The 15843-nt window shown below is 46.5% G+C and overlaps 1 pseudogene; it reads right to left on the reverse strand.

Moving 5' to 3' along the window:
• Window positions 1-12727: 12727 nt before the first annotated feature.
• Window positions 12728-12843, reverse strand: LOC136637052 (5S ribosomal RNA; annotated as a pseudogene).
• Window positions 12844-15843: the final 3000 nt, after the last annotated feature.

The raw sequence follows: 15843 nt of genomic DNA on the forward strand, positions 1-15843 counted from the left end.
ATGGGACTTACTCCTGGGTAAGTGTGGGTAGGACTGTAGCCTAGGACTGTTAAAAATTTTCTGCTTGATGACGTCACTTCCGGTCATTCCGATAGGTCCTGACAGATTCTCATTCTAAAAAGTGGGTCCCTGTGCTAAATCTGTGAGAACCACTGCCTTAGGTGGCATGCCAAGTTTCTCCTTCCTTATTCCATGATGTGCCAGCCTCTGCTCTTCCCATATTCCAGAGTTCTAGCTCAGCACTCTCTTCTCCTTTCCTCCACATTTCCTCTTCGTCCCCCTCTTCCTTTTCTAATCCAGGGAGTGGAAGCAACAGTGGAGGCAAGTGGGTAACAGATATAGCCCCTCCCCCCAATCTGTTTCCTGAGGCAGCTGCTTCAGGTGGCCTCATGGATAGGCAGACCTGCATGGAGGATGGACTGGTCATCATAAGTAGGCGCTTTGATAGAGAAAATTTTATTTTTACTTTAATTAATGGCCTGATCTTAGTCCAGGCCAGAGCTGGTCTCCTGTGCAATGCTGAGGAGATGGCAATGGCAAATATACTGTAAGGCAGTGTGACGTCCATGGCAGGTGGAGACCCTGCCCCTTTGGGTGTGCCCGAGCACGGGGGGCTTACCCGGACGATGCGCACCGGACATCGGCAGAAAGGAGGATGTGAGGCAGATGTAGCAGATTTGCACAGCCGGTTTACTCTGGTTAAACTCTTGACATTCATGGGGCCTGTTACGTCACAGGCCCCTTTGCTTTACAGAGAAACGCGGCGTCGGCGAACAATATGCACGTTCCCCACTCCTTCCCGACCCCTTGCAGGTTCCAGCAGGGTTCCCTGGCTGGTGCCAGTCGGAAAGGGATAGGGGTACCCGATGGCTGCCGTAGTGTTGTCGGGGGTCAGCTTAGCTGTCCTCAGGAGGGCCCCCTGTACCTCCGGTCTTGCCCCTTTGATAAGCTGGCCTCCAATGGGGTAGTTGAGATGAAGTCCTTGGGGCAGCAGCCTCGCCTCTCTGGTTTTCAACCCCAGGCCCCAGGTGGATCTAGGATCCGGTGGTTCCCAGCTCCCGGCCCTTCTCTCCAGGGCTGGAGCGAGCCCAGTTCCCCTTGAAGCCTTTGTCGGCTGAATAAGGCCAGGGTGGCTACCCCCTCTAGCCTCCTCCGCGATCCCCCTCCCGACTGGAGAGGAGCGACCTCTCCCTAGCCTGTCCAGCCTCCTTATGAGGCTAGCCTTGTTCTGGTCCAGCCCCACCCCTTCTGCCCATGTGGCTGCTGACTGCTCCCAGGAGGCACTAGGGCCTACTCCCAGGGTAGGGACTTGCCTGGGATCCCAGTCCTGATAGTGCTCAGGTTCTACTCCTGAGGAGGCCCTTACCCCTGAGGAGACCCCTGCTCCAGGTTGATTTCTGGCCACCTGGGCTGGGCCTAGGTGACAGGCAGTGGTTCCCAAACAGCTACAAGAGAATTGGGAACCACCTAAGTAGGTGTGGGGGTAAGGCAGTGATGTGATCCCCCAGGACTGCACAGCTGCCAGGAACAGAAGGGGAGTTTTCTTACCTTCTGTGAGCAACGCCGGCCTCTATGGGCGCAGGGAACCCCACAGACAGGAGTGGGGGCTCCCTGCACCCCCTACAGCCCCACAGGGCTCCCCAAGCCTCAGAAAGTGTTTAAAAAAAGCAATCGGAACCAACTTCTGGTTTTTTAGTGCGACCTTGGAAGTGGATTCTGACAGCTTTTTCTTACACTTTCTGAGGCTTGGGGAGCCCTGCAGAGGCACCCACAGAGTTCCCAGTACTCCCTGGAATTCAGCGCTGCTCATAGAAGGTAAGAAAAACCCCTTCTATTCTTGACAGCAATGCAATCCAGGGGACACGTCGCTGCCTTCCCCCCTCCCCACCCTTCTAAGGGGCATAGGCTAGTGCATCCCAGGCTGTTGGGTCATGACCCATTAGTTTAGGAAACACTTCTGTGAACATGGCATGGTAGGTGCCAGCTGGGAAGCCAGCATGGATGGGCACTGGGCCTATGTGCCGGTTGGAGAACTACCCAGAGCAATCAGCAGTAAGTTCCCCGCCAAGCGGTGGGGAGGCATTCTGGGGCAGCGGGAGGGTGAGGGAAGGTGGCACAGGGAAAAACGGGGAGTGCGGGAAGAGTGCAATTCAGGCCCAGGAGGAGGCAAGGACAGGCAAAGAGGCTACCGCTGGATCTTATCCCTCCTCCTGTGCCTGCAAGCTCCACATGGGTCTACTTGATTCTATGCCAGCCAGATCTAAATTTACCTGTGGAGGCTGCTAGAGCTTCACACAAGGTAAGGGAACAACTCTTCCCTTAACCCAAAAAGACATCTAACTGCTTCCCTGGTTCTGAGGGATACAGCGGTTCCCTGGTTCTGAGGGACACACCATTCTGGTGCCGCTGTACTGCAGGATGGGCAGTTCCTTTTGGACTGGGTCCTATTCCCTGTGTTAAAAGTATACGGCTGCAATCCTAACCCCACTTTCCTGAGCGTAAGCCCCATTGAACAAAATAGGACTTACTTCTGAGTAGACCTGGTTAGGATTGTGCCCTGAGTCTCAAAACTCCACCTTGTCTGAAGAAAACCTACCATTCTCGGTGTGAGAGGCTGGCAAATAGTTGTGACCCTAGAAATTTCTTTGAGAACCAGGAATGTGTTATCTTACCTCTCCCATTTGGAATGCATAGAGTGAGCTTATCAGTGCAACATTAGTGCCAAATGTTCCTTCCTGATGTACTTAGCTCTGGAAGGAGTGTTTGACTTTTCTTGGCAACAAGAAACAGACTGTTTTGGAGTCATGTCACACTTGCTTTTCAATGATTGATTGGCAAGTATGCTCTTCTGTTGCCGTCTCTTTGTTCTGTCATGGTATAAGAAGAAGTTTGAATCTTACATATGGGATCAGATGTAGTAGGCTTTCACCACAGCGCTGTTTTAATAAACCCAGAACAATTTTCCATCTCCAGCTTGATTTTGTGTAATTAATTTCTCCAGCAGCTACCTCCAGGTTTAGTGGCAGCATGCTTCTAAATACCAGTTGCAGGGGTGCAATAGTGGGAGAGAATCAGATGGGTCTTGGGCATAATCCAACAGGGCTTTTCCTATGGGTGCAATCTAGCAATATTCTCTAGGCACTAATTTATAAGACAGTTTCACTATCATTGCCATCATTTGGTATGTAAGAAGCTCATGTAAGCAACGTTGTCAAGTCGCATCATGTTGTGGCTTCCAAATACCTTGCTTTTTAAAGAAAACAATCCCTCCAAAATGTCTCAGAATTACTGTTCATGGCAGTTTGCTTGTCTTGAGCAAGAAAATGCAATATACAGTCCATTCAAAAAACTAATTCTCTAAAGATGGAGGAGTTAAAATGTTACAGGAAGAGGAAGTTACTTCTCCTTAACTGTCAGACCTTTCCTTTGGGGTGGTGTTTGATTTTGGGCTATTCCCCAATGAAGTGTAAATCATATTATGTCTCTTGATATTAGCCAGCTCTCAGTTCATTTTCTTATTATAAAAGGCTTAGAATTTTAAGAGACTACTACTGAGATCTCCATCAGGAAGGAAAGAAGTCAGAAAGCATGTGAAGTAACTAGACTGCTTCCATATTATCAATATTACTCCAACTTTGTATGAGGTAAACTCCAGAATTAGTCCAGCACACAGGAGAAGGTGGAACTCAAGAAAAGGAAGATGATCTGCAGCCTGGACTGAGGTTATTGTGTACTGGAGGCCCAATCCTATCCAATTTTCCAGTGCCGGTGCAGCCGTGCCAATAAGACATACGCTGCATCCTGTGGTGGGTAGACAGAAATAGAGGCCTCCTCACGCTATGGGAACATTTGTTCCTTTATCTCGGGGCTCCATTGCGGCAGCACTAGTGCTGGAAAGTTGGATAGGATTGGGCCCTAAGCCTCCTGGCTTGCTATACCAAGAAGCGCCTGAGTTCAACTTCAGACTCTCTCTCTCTCTCTCTCTCTCTCTCTCTCTCTCTCTCTCTCTCTCTCTGTAGGGTTTCTGCTCAGAATTCACATGGTGTTGACTATACCCAGTCCCAATGGTCTGTTATTAAAATTCCAATTACCAGGTAATAGAATATAATTTCTATTTTATATGATGTCACATTGTGATCTGCACTGAGAGACCTTGAGATATATGTATTAGAAGAATCTGCAAATAAAGGAAATGGTTTCCCTAGCAACAGGAACTCTCTGTGAAAGCTTTCAGGAAGAATAGATCATTGTCTTCCTCCCTACCACTTATACCTTTTTTAATGTGGTGTCCAGGTAAAAGCTAGACATTTAAGAGCCTCTGCGGTGCGGACCACAGTCGCAAACGTGCCATAAGGCACGTTTGCGGGGCTCACCACCGGGCTCCCACCGGAGGTGGTTCAGCTCCGGCCAGCGGTGAGCCACCACCCGGCAGGCACCCACACTCCGCAGCTCGGCAGTGCCTGCGACTGCTGGGCTGTGGAACGGGGAATGGGGCGGGGACGGGGGCGTTCCATGGGGCGGGGAGGCCATCATGATGCACGGAGGGGGCAGGGAGGCTGGTGTGACGTGGGGAGGGGGGCGTGCCAGAGGCATGCCCGGGGCGGGCAGGAGGAGGATCCTTGGGGCTCCGCTCTGCAGGATCCTAGGCGCTCGTGAAGGCTGTGTGCCTTACACGAGCGCCTTTACTTTAGCGGCACGCAAAGGGCGCTGCTAAAGAGAGTAGTCCCATTGCGGGGCTGCCTCCCTTACCTGGGGAAAGGGGACAAACATCCCCTGCTCCCAAGGTGCCCCCCTCGGTAGCGTGGGAAGTGCTGGATTTGGTCGCAGCCCTAATGGGGCTGCCGAGTGGGGGCTCCCCATGCAGCTCAGGATTGGGCTGCCCCTTAGGATTGGGCAGTAAGTCTTTTTAGAACATGATCTCCAAACATTTATGCAAGCAATGTGCAAAGGAAAGAAAATAGGTTTGTATCAAAGTCTTCAGGAAATATTTGAACTCCCATAAATTTTAAATAACTCACCCAGAATTTAAATTGTGCATTTCCACAGCTTCCTCAGAGACTCTATTTTTGAATTGCATAAGGGAAAAAATGTTTCATTTTTTAAAAAAAACCAAAGCATTCACAAATTTCATTTGGGGGGTTCAGGCTAATTCCATTTCTGCACTTTCCTACCTGTGCGTGAGTCGAAAAGACACCACATACTTAGAAACAGTTACTGTTTTTTAAAAACAAAATGACAAAATATGTAGATGTGAAGATAATAGGTAAAAAGGCTGGAGGAGGGTTACTGACAGAGGTGCCAGGGCAAATCTGGAATAGATTAAGGCCTCTGGAATATATTAAGACCATGGACTGCCAAAATTAGCCTCCTGGTAGTGCAAGGTTCTTTATAGTGGCATGAAAGCTGAGTTCCCATCACATATTTTTGGGTCACTGCCCCAAATGGCAAGAGGCAGCATGCATGGCAGCAGCTCCGGGAGACACTACAAGCTCTGGTAAGTTGGCAGGGAGGGGAAAGTAATGGGATGTGTACAGGGAAGGGTTAACAGGGCATGTTGGGAGAGGAACTGCAATGTGTGTTGGGGAAGGAAGTGGATCCTAAGGTAGTTGCACATGCAAGATCTTAATGCACATTCTTTCTTTCTGCCCTGCCCCCTACCACACCTCAGACAGCACTTCCAGTTTTATTTAGACTTTCTAATGTACTCAGGAAACCTTCTATGGGGGGAAAAATGGGCGATGTGGGGGAGGGCTCATACCATTGCCTCCTGCTCAGTGGCATCCCAGGGTATTTGCCCCCTCTGACTCCCCCAGGTGTGCCAGTGGGTAGATACGATTGGACAGAAGGAGACCTACATGTGGAGCATTAATCGTCCTCATCCTATTGCCTCAATTTTCTAAAATGATAAAGTGATGTGGAATAGTCAGAGACTTGCCAAGCGACTAACTTTGTAGTGCTTTTTGGTGCAGTATGCATTTTAATTTAAGGAGCTAAAAGATAGTGAAGAATTCACAGGGATGCTTTTTCTTTCTTTTCTTGCAGATAAGCAGCTGAAGGAGTGGCTCATATGCTTTCCCATACCTTAGAAAAATCGCCACATGTGAAGCAGTGACACATGGATTTTATCTGCGCACAGATCAGAGCACTCTGGTATATACTGCAGGAGCTAGTGTAGTGTAGCAGTTGCTGCTATCCATTGGAAAGTCCCCAAGTCCAGTCATACCTCAGCCCATGAATTAATGAAATAGTCTTATGCAAGCAAAGTGTACAAGCACCTGTCCCCTGCTTGCCCATTCCATCTGGTGCTGACTTAGAAATCCACTTGTCGAGTTCCCCCTTCTACTAGTGCTCTCTTCACATATGAAAGGTAGGTTTTGCTTAGGATGTATAATGTATGCAGTGTCAGGGGGCCTGGTATTGACAAGCAAAAAGCCTTGGCCAAACCTCCCCGATCCCTGCTGAGTTGGTTCAAGTTAACCCACCTGACTGGCAGCAGAAAATTTGAGAGTTCATTACAGATAAAGCAGCAAATCAGACTTTGGGACCCCTTCCTTCTCTGAAGGGGATAAAAAGGAGCCAATCAGCTGGAGTTTTCCAAGATACGTTACCTGATCAGGACAAAGCCCAGTACTGTTCTGTGAGGACAGGGTTAACTCTGGGGTGTTCTTTCTCTCTGATCCCAGGGCTACAGGCTGAATTGTATTGACTTTTGAGCAAGCTTGCAATCTAGGGAAGTTTTTTTTGTGAGAATCTTGTTGATTTTTCTTTCCAACTTTGCTTCCCAAGTTGGAATAGCAACTTCCCAAGTAGTCTCAAGAATAGCATTTGACTGAGTGACTTCTGTTTTCCTTTTCCCCCCCTTTTCCTTGTTTTGACTAAACCACTTGCCTCCTGAGTTAATCTATACAGAGCAATGGCTTCCTTTCTCCTGCAGTCTTCAAGCTTCTGCCACCTACCATGGATGGGGTGTGTGTGCGCACGTGTGTCATAGATTTATGTGTGTGCACACCTATACGTATGTGAGCGAGAGACAGGAACTGAGAAGAACCATTGATCTCAGACACTCTCCACTCCCTTTCTCTCCCTTACACAGGTAAATCAGCAAGGAGGACTGTTGGCTAACTGAACTCTGAGGGGGCTGAGGGACAGGATACAGATTTTTAAGATAAATACATAATTGCAAAACAAAATGTGAAGCAATGTCAACCATCTAAAAGAGCACAGCAATAAAGACAGAGGCAGGATAAAACCTAAAAGTTAAAAACTGAAACAACAAATCACAAATCAACACCTGCCAGAGTAGCTAAGTCTTCACTAAACTCTGAAAAGACTCCCCATATCTGAGCCATTGGGGCCTCCTGGGGGAGGGAATTTGATAAGCTGGGTGCTGCTTAAGGCACTGTTGAAAAGGTTTGAAATATGTTCAAATTAGGAAGACCCTTGTCCAGTTCAGGCAAAATCTGTTCTCATTTGTTCATTTCTTCTTTTTAAAACTGACGTTCACATCTCATCCACCTGAGTTCCTTCTGTAGACATCTCTGTCATCAGTAAGGACTTGAAAATACAACTCAATTTTCTCCACTTTAATCATGCACTTCATCTCCCATCTGCTCTAGAATGTTTGGAACATGATGAAAACTTCCGTGGCTTAATTTAGCTTAATTTAGTGTGCAATCATAGAGTAGCTCCATTATTATTTCATATTGCCACAGACAAAAACCTTTTCATCTCATCCCTTCCTGGCTGTCTTTGATAAACAGTGAAACAGTAATGTTAGTTCCCATAATACCAGCACCATCTGTGACTACATAACCTTCATGATCCCTCACAGCACTTACATCATCTCCCACTTACCACTTGATGCTGTACAGCAAAGAAATCGTTTCATCTCTTGCTACTGTTGGATCTTTTCCTGTGATGGTTGTGAGTAATCGGGGAAAAAAAAGTCTGTAAGGCTGAGCTCCTCACCAAATCAAATGCCTGGTAAGGCCATCTACTTATTTTATGCCTGGAGACATTGATCCCTATATAATGGATTACAAAAGGTAATATGGTTAACAACTCCCTATGATATAAATTAGCTGCATCTTTAAGGTTTTGTTGTCATATTTCTAAGGCCTTCCCTGGATGCGAGCTGACAGATGCGTATGTAGGTGACATTAGTTGCCTCCCTTTCTTTTTTTCCTTCTTTAGCTATCTGGCATCCTGTCTAGCATTGGAAATCACTGAATATTTCCTCCACATGGTGAAATCATGCACAAGTGGGGCCCCATATTTGGCATCTGCAGTTTCACTTATCCAGCTTGCACACTAGAGGGTGACTAACAGGAAGCAGTGCAAAAGCTCTCTGCAGTGCGAAAGCTTCTTGCCTGCACATTCGGTTCTTCAGTTCAGCAAGAATGTTAAGGAAGAAATGCCAGACCTGTAAGCAGTAAAACAAAGGTATTATTATTATTATTATTAACAGTATTTATATACCGCTTTTCAACAAAAAGTTCACAAAGCGGTTTAGAGAGAAAAATCAAATAATTAATGGCTCCCTGTCCCAAAAGGGCTCACAATCTAAAAAGATGCAAAAGAACACCAGCAGACAGCCACTAGAAAAGACACTGCTGGGGTGAGGAGGGCCAGTTACTCTCCCCCTGCTAAAAAAAGAGGAGTACCCACTTGAAAAAGTGCCTCTTACTCAGTTAGCAGAGGTTATGAGCATGGGGGCCCTATTTATATAGCTTTCCCCCATATCCATGTTTACATTATCTGCGAGGGGGGAGTCAAGGGGGCAGAATGGAACCCTGCAGATATGGGGCCCTGCCTGTATTATTATTGTGAGCGGTCATGATCAACAAGGAGCTAAAGTAGTCTGGTCCACCCAGCATCCTGGAGGCAGGAAATAAGAAGAGAGATGCATTATCATTTCTTTAAAAGAGATAATTCCTTTCTATCTTTTTATCTTTAAGTGTTTGTGAAGTCTGATTTTCTTGAATAAATACTTTTTCCCTTCAATTTTATAAGGCTGATAAATTAGTAGTCAATCCTATTCATGCCATGTTGGATGTCATCCATCCTACAAAGCAGTCGAAATCATTCCAAAATGAGGGAGGGGGGTTGGTTATAATTAGTTTGGACACCCTCATAATTGCTGGCATCCCATTCAGTTCAATTAGGAGGCAAAGATGAATGTCTTAAGCCTGAAGTATGTTCAATGGTGGCAATTGGTTAAAATAAAATATTTTGGCTCCAACCCTATTGGGACCTTGTGTGTGCTGGAATTTTGACAGCACAAGTTCCTTTATGGTGGTGAGAAAGTCAGTTGCTGTTGCACACTGCTGGGCCACTGCCACAAATGGCAAGATGCGCAGTGCATGCAGCAGCAGCTCCAGGGTATTCTACAGGTGCTGGTAAGTTGGTGGCAGGCCATGGGAAAGGAGTAAACAGAGTGTTTCAGGGAAGGCACTGGGACATGTCAAGGGAGAGAGGGGGTGGATCCAGTGGCAGTCGCGCATGCCAAAACTTATCTCTCATTTTTCTGCCCACCCCCAGCTCTCTTCAAACTTCACTCTCATCAAACTACACAGCCAGTTACATAGGTATATATGCCGGCGCAGGTTCATGGAGACCCACAGGTGACTGGGCAGCCTACCAGTGAATAAGTAAAAAATATTTTTACTTCCCTCCTGCAGGCTGCCCAATTGTCCCTCCTCCATAGCATGCAGCATGTGCTCCATTGGCATGGCTGCATGCTATAGCATGGCAGGGGATAGGACTGGGTGGTCCTTAAAAGGGCTAGAAGTCACTGACCCCTTCAGCTTTGATCCCTGTTTATCACAGGGAATGTGACATCATCAAGTGATGAGAAGCTCAGGAGCATCAAAGCAGGCTTTAATTTCTTTAGAGTGAAAGTTTTGGGATGGTGTCTTTCTAAAATTTGTTTCATTCCCAGATCAAAGAACAGAACGTATTGGAAACAGTTGACTCCCACAAGCAAGCAACAAAATCTCTCACTTTGCATCAGACTCCCAAGGAGAGCCACTCCTCTGACCTCTGCAGCCTCCCAAGGTAAGTGAATCCAGTTGTATTTCAGCTCTCAGTCTGCCTGCCAAACACCATTGGTCTGAGCCTGTAGAAGGCACCTTTTTTATTCCAATAAAGGCGGAATGAATGAAAGAAGGCACCTTTCTCTATCTTTGCCTACCTGTTTTCCCTTCAACTAATTTCAGGACACATTTTGTCTTTTCTTCTTTCCTATCTTTCTCTTTCCTAATTCTCATTCCCTGATTCCCACTTCCATCATTTCTACCCCAAGTGTTTCAGACAGCATGCAGTTTTAATGCGTAGATTTTTAGGTCGTGTCTCGATCGAGGACATAGTATATGGATTTCTGTAGATTTTCAGACATTATCAGATTCTTTTGAAATAAAAATCTGTTCATGCATTTCTTATGAGCAAAGAGTACTCTCACCAATACTTCTCTCCTGCAGCACAAAAGTAATTACTTTCTAAACTTGAATCAGTCACTGGAACTATCTTTTCTCTCTGGTGACCCATTCCTATTTGGATGCTAAAAAAGGATCATCCCACCCTGAGGACTAGTTCGCGCCATCACATCATGGGGAGGGTGTGTGTTGGGTTAGAAGCTTGTGAAGTCGGTCTCTACCTCTGCTGATAGTTCTACCTTCCTGCAAGCTGTGGATAGGGCTGCAAAGTGCCCTCATGGTCAAGGAATTGCACAGCCATTCTGCCCTAAGCTTAGCACCATAAGAGGAGGGTGAAGGGGGTATATTGCACCCAGTTCCAGGGTCAAAAAGAGGCTCAGGAGCCAAAGGAACCCCTCCCCAATTTCCTGGGTTCTTATATTGTTCAATTTCATCAGGACCCATGAGTGGGGGGGGGGGTGTGCTCAAAAGGTGGACCCAGAAGCCAAAGAAAGGGAGCCAGAAATTTCCTGGGATATCAGAAAATATTTGCATATATTGTGTGAAGACTAGCATATACATTTTGTGTAAGCCTACACTGAATATTGTGATTCACAGAAAATTATGATCCAATGGAGAAGGGGCCCCAAAAAACACTCTGTACCCTTTGATAAAATTTCTCTTAGAGGCCCTGCTTAGCACACATTCTCATCATGCCTATTCGGTTGGACAAACTGTTCTTAACACTGACCAACAATTAATTCCAGATGCAGGAGCACTTCAGTATTCAACCTGAAACTGTCACGCTTTAATGCTTATTCCAAAGGAAAATTTGATAAAGTTAGAGTCAGAAAGGTTAATCAGTCACAAAAGTTCAAATAAAAAAACAACTTTGAAAACAGTTGATTAACTCACAAAAGTTCAAGCAGGAAAGTTTATTATTTTAAGCTCCTCTGGCTGAATACTTGCAATATCTCTACAACTAACACACAAAACTACCAGTGGGGTATGCCAGCATTTGAAAGGTATTTCTTATTGTAGCTTCTGTAGAGTTCAAAGCATCCCAGTTGCAGCAGTTATAGCTCTAGGAAGAGTGGACTGCAGCAGGTAGATGACTCGGAGGCTCTCTCTCTCTCTCTCTCTCTCTCTCTCTCTCTCTCTCTCTCTCTCTCTCTCTCTTTATCTCTATATATTTCTGGCTACCTACCTCTCTACCTACCTACCTCTCTATCTCTCTCAGACCTTTACTCTTGTTCTTTTTGACCTGTGAGAGGGTGTCCTTCAGTTCCCTCCCTCTGTTCCTCTCATGGCCTTCCCATGAGCATGACCTCTTTGCATGAGCTCTGCTAACCTCATGGAGTCCACCACGCCATAAGTGCACACACATTTCCCCACAAAGGGCATAGCTTTAAGTTTCCCTGTTCCAAAATCTAGGAGCTGTAGTACCTAGGACCATGCATCAGAGATATGCATGCTTTAAATTTTAAGTCAAGAGTCTTTCCCTTGAAACTGTTCACTGTTTCTGTTCCTGTTTTATTGCTATGTGTCACAATATATGACATTGTTTAATTTATACCCACAGACCTCCATTTCCTAATAAAGCAGTATGCAAAGCTCTTTGACACCGTTACTCCAGTGACAACTGATCTGATTATTTTCCATTGCTCAGCTATCGCTAAGCATGCTGCCACCAGTAAAAGAGTAATACCATCCTTTCAATGTAAGTTCTTGTGGGAGTTCTCAAACATAGACCTGCAATGGTACCTCTGTCAAAATTTTGACACTAGGTAACAACGAAGGCCACAAAGTGGGAGGAGAAGAAGAAGACAAGATTTGACTGATTGATTATGATATTTATATACAGGGTGATTCTCATTATTTTTGCGAGGGATGGCAAAAATCGCATTAAAGCAAATCCACTTAAAAAACAATGTCCCTTTGCTAGGCAATTTAAAAACATCCTTGCTGAACTTTGTGATGTAAAACAGAGACATTAGGCAGACAATCCATCCATCAGTCTTTCTCCAGGCGCTTAGCAAGGCTTCACTCTGTGCCAGTGACCCTTCCCTTCACCAATGCAAAGTGATGATCTTTCTTTCACATGCTTGGGGGAAGGGAGAGATCACTTGTCTTGGAATGAAGCTGTTCTAAGTGCCTGGAGAGAGAATGATTGGTGGATTGTCAGCTGGCTGCCTTCTCTCGCATTAACGAGGCTATTGTTAAAGGACTTTTTTTCCTTTAATTTAAAGGGCCCTTCTCATTGTGTTGAGATAACTTTTGGTTGGCAACCTTCAGTCTCGAAAGACTATGGTAGAAGCCTACAGCACCCGGTATTCCCAAGCAGTCTCCCATCCAAGTACTAACCAGGCCTGACCCTGCTTAGCTTCTGAGATCAGATGAGATCGGGCATGTGCAGGGTAAAACCATGGGTGAAAAATCTGTGGATAATTAGGTTATACCTGTTCTGCTTTTTCTCAGTAGACTCAAGTCAGGTTTACATTTTTTCAAATGAGATTTTTTACAAGTATTATTCCATGAGACAATCTCATAGAAACACCACTTTTCCAAGTGTTCATCCCGACTGCCAGCTTTTGCGCTTTAGAAGGTCTTGCAGGCAGCTGCAAACCAGCTGCTTCAGACCAGCTTCTCAAGGATGTTATCTGTTTTTTTCACCAACTGACTCCACACTCCACTCCTCCACTCACCAGTGGTCTCTCTCAGTCTCCCATTCAAGCAACCAATCCTGCTTAGCTTTTTCAGGCAAGGCCACACCTCTTGTCCATGATTACAGGTATGATTACACATCACTTAACCCTGATGTGCATCTTCAGAAACAGTATTGTAGATCTGTCCTCAAAGTAAGGGCTTTAAAAAACTCTTCCACTCCAGAAGCTTTTTTAAGCGCTCAACAATCCTGCAGTTGAATGAACCAGCCATGATTTGTCAGAGTGCCCAGTGCTTCTTATCTAGGCACTTAATTAAACATCTGTTGAAAGAGCTTGGTCCTTCTGAAAACTTGGACTCTCATTCTCTCGCCACTTCAAGTCCCCAAACCTATCAGGGCTTTGTGCTGCCAAAACAATCTTTCTGGCAGCACAAAGCCTTTTACAGCAGCACAAAAGCTAGGCCACTGTTGCATGCTTCTGGGCCACTGGTGCAAATAGTGATATTGTGTGTGCAGCAGCAGCTCCCAAAGCCGCTGCTGGTGCTGATAAGTTGGTGGCAGAGGCGTCTCATGGGTGGAGAGGGCAGAGAGAATTTCAAGATGGGGAGGAAGGGGTGGGATCCCAGCTGCAGTGACTTGCGCCAGGATCCTATCCCCTTTCCTAAGCTGTCCCACCCCTTTTCTCTCCTCTGACTTACTCCAGTAAAATAGCTGGCGTCGGCGTAGAAGAGCCATAGACAATCAGGTATCCTACCTTGGGTAAGTAAAAATATTTTTACTTACCATAGATACGTATAGTACGTGAAATTTTTGCCAAGTAATCAAGCTCCAATGTTCACTTTGCCTGATCTCCGGGTCAATCAGCGGGCAGAGCCTTTCAACAAATAAATAAAACAGAGGAGGATCAAGTGGAAAGCAAGTTTTTCTACTTTGTTTCAAATTAACCCTATACTTAACCCAAATTAAACTTAATCTAAGTTAGAACATAATCTAAACAGTTCAGTAAATTGGGACACAGGATCTAGGTGAGAGCAATAAATAAATAAATAAACAAACAAACTCAATTAAAAACTAGCTTGAGGTTAAAAAAAACAGTCCAGTCTAAGAGAACTGAAATAGGAGGGTAAGAACCTAGGAAGGGCCAGTTCCCAACCAGACAGGGCAATTTAGCATAGTCATTGACCTTTAGGAGGTGATAAGAGCCCCATTAGGCTAATCCAAGCAACCCATTCAGGGGCCTGCAGAGTGGATTAAGCCCATCAACAGCCTTTTGTCTTCCTAAACTTTTGTAATCTCACCTGGGAAGTCCAGCCCCCCTTTCAATCAGCAAGGAGGGAGGGAGGAGGAGCTAGCTAGGGGTATAATGCTAGTGCCTGCCACCGCATGAGCCTCTCTGCAGAAGCGCACGTGGCCTCTGGGACACCAAGTGCCTCTGGGAATGAAGTGCCAGGTAAGGCACCCTGAGTTTAGCATCTGGGTGAGGTCAGCAGCGGGATGAGGAAGCCAGGGCCCCAGACACTGCCCTTCTCTTCCCTTGAGAAGAGGGCAGCAAACCACTGTAGGATTTTTAAGTACCCCTAAATAAAAACACAAAAAAAAGCTATGCAGTCAGACAGCCAGCAGCAGGGCGGAGGCTATCCAGTATTTTGCATCAAGTGTAACATGTATGACTATATGCCTCTGGGGCATAAGTCATGGCTGTGTCCTCAGTGCAAGGAGCTCCAGGGTCTCAGGGAACGCATCTGCTCCCTTTAAGCCTTGGTGGCCGACCTGGAGAAGCAGAGGCAGGCAGAGAAGCATCAGACTTCTGATGAGAGAAGGGGAGACTTCCGGGGACGATCAAACTTCGTTCCAACCTCAGGCATGCACCTCCTCAGCTGCCCAGGTGGGAAGTCTTGGGGCTGGAGGACGTCATCCTGGAGAGGAAGGAAAAAATCCCCTAGGAGGGACCCCTTCTCCAGGGGATGAGCCCATATCATCAGGATACTCAGGATACTCCTCAGCGGGAGGGGGGTCGGGGGCTTCTTGTAGTGGGGGATTCAATTATTAGAAACATAAAGAGGGAGGGTTGCAATGGATGTGAGGACCACAAGGTAACTTGCCTGCCTGGTGCGAAGGTTGCGGACATCACTTCTCATCTAGACAGGCTGGTAGATAGTGCTGGGGAGGAGGTAGCGGTTGTGGTGCATGTCGGCACCAACGATGTGGGCAAGTGTAGCCAGGAGGTCCTGGAGGCCAAATTTAGGCTTTTAGGCAGGAAGCTGAAAGTCAGGATCTCAAAGGTAGCATTCTCTGAAGTGCTACCTGTTCCACGCGCAGGGCCAGCTAGGCAGGCGGAGATCAGGGGTCTCAATGCGTGGATGAGACAGTGGTGTAGGGAGGAGGGGTTTAGTTTCGTTAGGTACTGGGGAACGTTTTGGGACAAGCGGGGCCTGTACAAGAGGGACGGGCTCCACTTGAACCAGAATGGAACCAGACTGCTGGTGCATAACATTAAAAAAGTGGCAGAGCAGCTTTTAAACTGATCCCTGGGGGAAGTCCAACAGGAGCCGAGGGGCATCCGGTTCGGAACTCCTCATTCCTATGGGACGAGGATGGGGTGGTTAGAGAACAACAAGACAAAGGCAGAGTAGGAGAAGAAATTGGGAATGGTAGCGTGATGGGATGTGATAGACGGTTTGGCACAATGAGAGGATGCGGGGACAAAGGAGCAAATAAGCAGCCCATCCTGGGGCATTCCATGTACAAATGCTTTTATGCAAATGC

Source organism: Tiliqua scincoides, chromosome 1 (assembly GCF_035046505.1).
Source record: "Tiliqua scincoides isolate rTilSci1 chromosome 1, rTilSci1.hap2, whole genome shotgun sequence".
Classification (NCBI taxonomy): Eukaryota; Metazoa; Chordata; class Lepidosauria; order Squamata; family Scincidae; genus Tiliqua; species Tiliqua scincoides.